This window comes from Mustela putorius, unplaced genomic scaffold (assembly GCF_011764305.1).
Source record: "Mustela putorius furo isolate JIRA1106 unplaced genomic scaffold, ASM1176430v1.1 tig00004007_pilon_pilon_pilon, whole genome shotgun sequence".
In the NCBI taxonomy this organism is placed as follows: Eukaryota; Metazoa; Chordata; class Mammalia; order Carnivora; family Mustelidae; genus Mustela; species Mustela putorius.
Genome location: NW_025422145.1, coordinates 11,202,159 through 11,208,833, shown reverse-complemented (window position 1 = coordinate 11,208,833; position 6,675 = coordinate 11,202,159). Strand labels below are relative to the sequence as shown.

Below are 6,675 nucleotides of genomic sequence, written 5' to 3'. Positions count from 1 at the left end.
TTACATTTTATACACAACATCTGCACTAAGTGATATTTATATGTGCAATTATCTGGAGTAACTTTTAATGTTAAAACATATTTTTTTAGGGAGGGGTAGGTTGAGCAAATTGAATTTTTTTTTTTTTTTACTTTTGCCATTGCTTTTTATCCAAACAATGCTCATTCTCATATGAAATAATAATTTAGCAATCAGAGCCTGAAATGGTTTTATAAATGAAGTTTGAATTGACATTTCTACCAGCTGGGATGGTAATTTTCAGCTTTCACCAGGGTTCGTGAATTTAGATCCACTCCTGAAATTTACTTTGCTCTTATTATCTTTGAAATCCTCTGGGGTTTTTACTCCGATAACACAGGCACTTCTTTCATCATGCTGGGTATTGTCCCTGCTGTGAAGTTCTTGGCAAACCTCCCTGCTCTTTAGCTTGGCATTCAAGGCCTCTTGCAACTGACACATTTTTTGTAGATTCGGTAAGTACTCGTGCCTCACCTATGTACCTTGTGTTCCATGCGCTGGAAATTCAATGGGGAGGGAGACTGGATTTCCTGCTCTCCTCCTGGAACTTGCAAACTTGCAGTATGGCTGGGGAGACAGACAATTAAGAAGCAAATTTAAGCAAGAGACTTTACAGATTCTGAGTTGACCCAGGAGAAACAGGGTGTTGAAATAGTTTGGGGGGGAAGGATGATTTGGTTGGCTGGGTGGTTGATGAAAGCATCTCTGAGAAGGTAGCGTTTCTGAGCAATAGAAAGTATTTCATTAGCTAGAGTGAGTGAGCCTGAGTAAGAGCAGTCACAGGCCAGACCCTGGAGGTCAGTGAAGGTCTTGTTGAGAATTGAATTTTATTCTAAGAACAGGGATTGGGAACATTTAATTGGTGATGGCATTGGGTGAGTGTTAGTCATTGTTCACTTTGTTTAATTTGTGATTTTAGAAGGTTGCACTGGCTACTCTGGGAATGTGTCTGGGGTTGGGGAAGAAAGATGTAGCACAAGGGAGATCATTTGGGAGGCTGTGGCTGTTTGGGCAGGAGATGGGGGTAACTTGGGCAAAGGCTGTTGACAGTGGGGATGGAGAGAAGTGTATGCAGTTGAGAGATGGATACTCGTCTTCTGATGTTCTCCTCTGACAGGTGGTCCAGCAGATCATGCACATCATCTCAACATGGGATCATGGGTCTCCTGTCCCTCACTCTCTACCTTCCACATGGCTTCTTCCCCACATGCTGTCCTCATGCTTGGCTCCACAGTCTCTCTTCCATGAAGCCTCTGGCAATAGTGGGTCTGGTGGCCTCTATTTTTTCTGAAATGCTAAATTAGTTTTGGTGTTAGTTAGTTAGTTAGCTAAGTTTGTTAGTTCAGTGTTGGTATGTGTAAGTGGCTCCTGGGAAGCTCGATGAAATGCGGATTCTAGGTCCCAGCCCTCTGAGGATTCTGCTTTACTGTGCCTTTCCTGGCCCAGGGTCTGACTTTTCACAAACAACTCAAGTGATGCCAATGGTGGGAGCCCAGTCTGGCTCTGTTCTGTCCTCTACCATTTCAGTCAGTTTGTTTTCTCTTCTGTTCTAGATTTTAAGCCGTCTGAGGGTAGAGCCAGGTCATATTTTATGTTTGCACCATCCCCCACCCCCATGCCCAGGTCTAATGCTGTGCATTGAAGAGGTGCTCCATTATCTGTCTTCTTATAGATAGAAAAAGCAAGAGAAATTACCACTGTAGGCTGTGTGGCTGGTCAGCCTATCCAGGCACAGATGGACTCACCCTCTGTTTCCTTTGCCGGACTTGCTTTGCCTGGGTCTCAGATTCCTGCCCCCTTAAACTTGATAGTACTTACTGATAGTTCAGGTCCCCTTCACTGATGGACAAACAGAGGCTTAGAGAGATTGGATCACTTGACCAAGGGGCAAATGAAGATTTGAACTGAGGAATCTCTGACTTTAGGATCCACCCTCCTAATAGCCACTTGTCCTATCCTTCTTGGATTTTTTAAAAAAGATTATTTATTTATTTATTTATTTGAGAGAGAGAGAGAGAGAGAGAGAGAGAGAGCATGAGGGGAGAAGCTCAGAGTGAGAAGCAGACTCCCCGTGGAGCTGGGAGCCCGATGTGGAACTTGATCCCAGGACTCCGGGATCATGACCTGAGCTGAAGGCAGACGCTTAACCGGCTGAGCCACCCAGGTACCCTCCTTCTTGGATTTAGACATGCCAGGTACCAGTCTCTTGCTGTCTCTCCTCTCTCTATCCTCACAATTCACTGGATCTGTCCCCAGGGAGAAAATAGTAGGTCTAGTCCCTCAAGTATCAACCCTTAAAATATTGGCAGGCAACTGCCAACATTTGATTTCTTTGACTTTTGCTGTATGTCGCATCATGACTTAGTTCTTTCCCACCCCTGGACACCTTCCCAGACACACCCTTATTAGCTATGGTCCCTCACCCACATTTGGATGCTCCAGCTCTGGTGCCGTTGAGGTGGAATGGTCCTGTCAGTAGATAGCAAGATAGCCTCTCATTCCATGAGCTTCTGGGGCAGTAACTTCTTCCCCATACAGCTGATTCACAGGCTTGCTGCTCTACCTGAAGCCAGCTTCTATCCTGTAGTTATGAGCTGCCTTTCAGATTGCTTTGTTTGCTCCGTCTTACCTACCTCATCCTGTCCCAGTCTTTGAGAAATAGACTATAAAGACAAGAAATGTGTGACAAAGAGAAGTTACATCCCAGTGTTTTCTCTCAATGACCAGCCATCGTAATTTTTAATATTTTTTTCCAGCATTTGCTTTGAACATTACATGAGTCTTACAAATGAAAACATGATATTCATTTCCCAGCCAAGCAGACTCCCAAGTTTCTAAATCAATAAATAGCTGAACAACTCTATGTTTGCCCTGTCCATCAAATGAAAGGGTTGGTTAAGGGTGGAGGGAGGGAGTCAGGGTGAACCCTGCATGTTAAGAAGGTTGTCTTTGGAGGCAAAAGGGGCTGGGTTCAAACCCCAGGCTGGCTTTGTCTAAGTTACTAAACTGCTCAGAGCTTCGGTTTTCACATCTGTGACACGCAGGCCCTAATAACCTCTCCCTCCTAAGTTGCTGAAATGTTAAATGAGATGGTGCCTGCAGATCTTTAAACACAGCGTGTGGTACATGGTCAGTGCACAGTGAATGTCAGTCTGATTATTGTCATTACTGGGAGAGACAGGCAGGTGATCAGCAGTGGGGTGAGCAGAAGGGGGCTATGGGCTTGGCTAAACCAGAAGCGGTAACGAAGAGGGGCTTTTCAAAGGAGGGGGTGAATGAGATGGTGCAGAGGGCAGCAGTGTGGGCAGAGGGATTGGAATGTCCTCACGGCATCAAGAGAGGTCTTGATGCCCTTCAGTCCCATAGGGCGGAGAGCTGGTCTTCCCTTCCATTTGGTGTGTTCAGTGGATGGGGCCTCTTCACGGGAGGGGTGGGGAGAAGGCTCTTGAATCTTTTCCCCAAGCCTGGCCTGAGGGTATGGGGTCTTCAGTGTCAGATGGCAGACTTTGGCTCCTGGGGCTCCATTTCTCCCCTGAAGTGTCCTGCCCTGTTTCTCCAGGTCTGGCTGGAGACATGCCTTGTGTTGCAGCTGCTGTAGGTGGCAGCAGATGCCTGACAAAGCCCATCTTCTTTCTAGGGCGGCGAGAGGGGAGGAAATGTAATCAGAACCCGGTAGCCTCCAGCCTCTGTTATCTCCATAGTGGTTAGACAAGCTGAGGGGGTTAGAGCAGGCAGCAACCATATTAACAGAATTCTCTATTGAGTTACAGCCCTTCTGCAGACGTCTGCGGAGTCTGCAGCGTGCCGGAGGCTGTCCCCGAGAGTTGGATCTTTATCAGATCGACTTGTGTTGGCTCCAGACTCCCCTGCCTCAGGGGACCCTGAGAGACAGCCAGAGTAGGAAGACCAGGGCACAGATGCTGAGACGGATTAAGACCTTGACAGACCCAGTCCCAGAAAAGATGACTCCCCACTATGGGTCATGCACTGAAATGCAGCAAAGGTCTGTCCTTGGCCATGACAGGTGCTTCAGTTATTCCATATACAACTGTCAAGTACACACATCTCTCCTAAAGTATTTTCTCCTTCTTCCCTGGTGCCCCACAGAGTGTTTAATTTCCTTATCAGTCAGGGGCAATATAGCCCAGTCTGCCATTTGCCACTGTGTGACGTTGGGCAAGAGAATTAGCCCCTCTAGGCTGCAATTTCCTCCTCTGTGAAGTACCTCATACGTCTTAGCTCTTACTTTTGTTCTTATGGGAGGATCTGAAGAGACCTTTGGTTTTGTGGACAAAAGAGTAGTACCTACATGAAGTTGTCCTCCACTCCCTACCCCACTAACTTTCTTGTTTTTGTAGCAACTTCATTGAGATCTAATTCACGTACCACACAATCCACCCATTTAAAGTGTACAAGTCTTTGGTTTTAAGTGTATTCACAGTTGTACAACCATCCCCTCAGTCAATTTCTGAACACTTTCATCACCCTCAAAAGAAACACATACCCTGTAGTCTCCCACTCTCCATCGCGCCTGGCCACACATCTACTTTCTGTCTCTGGATCTGCCTATTCTGGACATTTCCTGGAAAGAGTCCGTTCTTTCTTTGCTGGGGGTCAGCTATGCCCCTCATCACCAACATAGTAAGGGGAGCTGACTTATCCATTACCCCTGGGGCTGGTTTGCGGCTGCTTCCCCAGCACCCCCCTCTGATCCAGAGGGGACGATGGTGGAGAAAACTCGTCAGCCAGGCCTCGTTGCTCGCAGCACAAGCAGCTTGGCTCCAGATTACTCATTTCAAACTGAATTTGTGGCTCTGCCAAGAGCAGCAGAATCCCCAGAGCATGTAACCTGATTACTCCCACCCCTGTCCCAGGCCTCAGAGTCTGGAGCACACAGCAGGCAGTTTCCCAGGACTGACAGCTGCCCAGCGAGCCAGGGCCTGCCAGGAGCCTGCTGGGCCTCCGACTCTGCTCGGAAGTGCCTGCCTAGCCTGGCCCCGGGCTCCTGGATAACAAGGACAGCCTTGGCTTTTGTCTTCAGGCCACTGAGACAGTTTCCTGCTGCGGGGGCCATTGGTCCTGATAACAAGCTTGGCCAGACTCACTGTCCACATCAGCAGGATTCTAAAAACGCCTCCTTTCATGGCCCGGGTCTGAGCAGGCTCTGGGTTAAGCCCTCTATGTGCATGGTTCTTTGTGGAACCCCAGCACTGTGTCTAAGAGAGAGAGAGCCCCTGTAGGGCCTGTATGAAGCAAGCCAGGCACCTACACAAGCAGGTATACTGTCCCCCATTTGCTGAGCACTTAACTGGGTGCAGGCGCTGTGAAGGTGTTGACTTGTGTAACGTTCCCCACAACTAGATGGGTAAAGAACAATGATTGGGTCCACTTACAAATGAGGATGCGGTGGCAAGTTTGGAGCTCAGATGAACCAGACACTGTGACGGAAGGGTACATGTGGACTCCAGCAAAGATGGAAGAAAGCCATTTCTATGAAGCATCCTGACCTGGCAAATCCATAAGGACAGCGTGTAAATTAGTGGTTGCTAGGGGCTAGGGGTGAGGGGGCATTTGGTTGGTGATAACTAAAGGGCACAGGGTTTCTTTTGACTGTGACTGTGTTCTAACATTGTGCAGATGCTTGTGTGACTTTGTGAATACAAACAGGAAACTGTCTCAGTGGCCTGAAGACAAAAGCCAAGGCTGTCCTTGTTATCCAGGAGCCCGGGGCCAGGCTAGGCAGGCACTTCCGAGCAGAGTCGGAGGCCCAGCAGGCTCCTGGCAGGCCCTGGCTCGCTGGGCAGCTGTCAGTCCTGGGAGACTGCCTGCTGTGTGCTCCAAACTCAGTAGAATACACTCAGTAGAAACCACTGAGTTGTACACTCTAGATGGGTGAATTGTATGGTAGATGAATCATATCACAATAAAGCTATTAACAAAGAAGAAATGAAGAACTGATGTTGCAGGCTGCAGGCTACATAAACTTTTGCTATCACCCCTTAAACCCCAGTTAAAAAACTTAAAAATTTTCATCTTCATATTTGACCCAAGGGTCATTGGGGTAATCCTGAACTCTAGATGGCCGGAGCTGTTGGATCAAAGCCTCAATTTGCCCTGCTCTGTGCCTGTTGTCCTGTTTCTCCTGTGTTGCCACTTACAAAATCCCAGGGAATATTTTGTCTTTCAGATGCAGCTCTGCATTTCTACAGGGTCGGGAAGAGTCTGCGGTGGTTTTAATCCATCCAGCTGGTACTTATGCAGTACTTGGGGTCTGAGACTCAAGGGACCATCTATGTGGGTGGGCAAAGACCCTCAGCCTGTGGTCCTCTCTCCTTTGGAAGCTTTTGCCCCCACAGTGGTGTAGCTTTTGGGAGAAGTCTGCCCATAATCAGTCTCAGGTACTGTGCTGAGTGCTACCTCACCTACATGGGTTCCTACATTGGATTTTGCAGAGAGGGTGCCTGTCCCCTTTTAGTCCTGAATTGTATGACACAAGACTTTCTTACATGAAGGGCAAGAGAGAAGAATATCCCATTCGACCACTTAAAAAAAAAAAGATTTATTTATTTTACAGAGAGAGCGTGCAGTGGGGAGGGGCAGGGGAAGAAGGAGAGAGTCTTAGCAGACTCCCTGCTGAGTACAGAACCAGATGTGGGG

The 6,675-nt window shown here is 47.9% G+C and overlaps 1 long non-coding RNA gene across 1 annotated transcript; it reads right to left on the bottom strand.

The window, feature by feature from the left end:
• Window positions 1-392: 392 nt before the first annotated feature.
• LOC123389702 lies at window positions 393-2,652 on the bottom strand. Its single transcript, XR_006604325.1, has 3 exons — window positions 2,442-2,652; window positions 1,203-1,313; window positions 393-585 (listed from the first exon to the last, which is right to left on the bottom strand). It is a non-coding gene; the product is annotated as an uncharacterized LOC123389702 (long non-coding RNA).
• Between the last annotated feature and the right edge of the window lie 4,023 nt (window positions 2,653-6,675).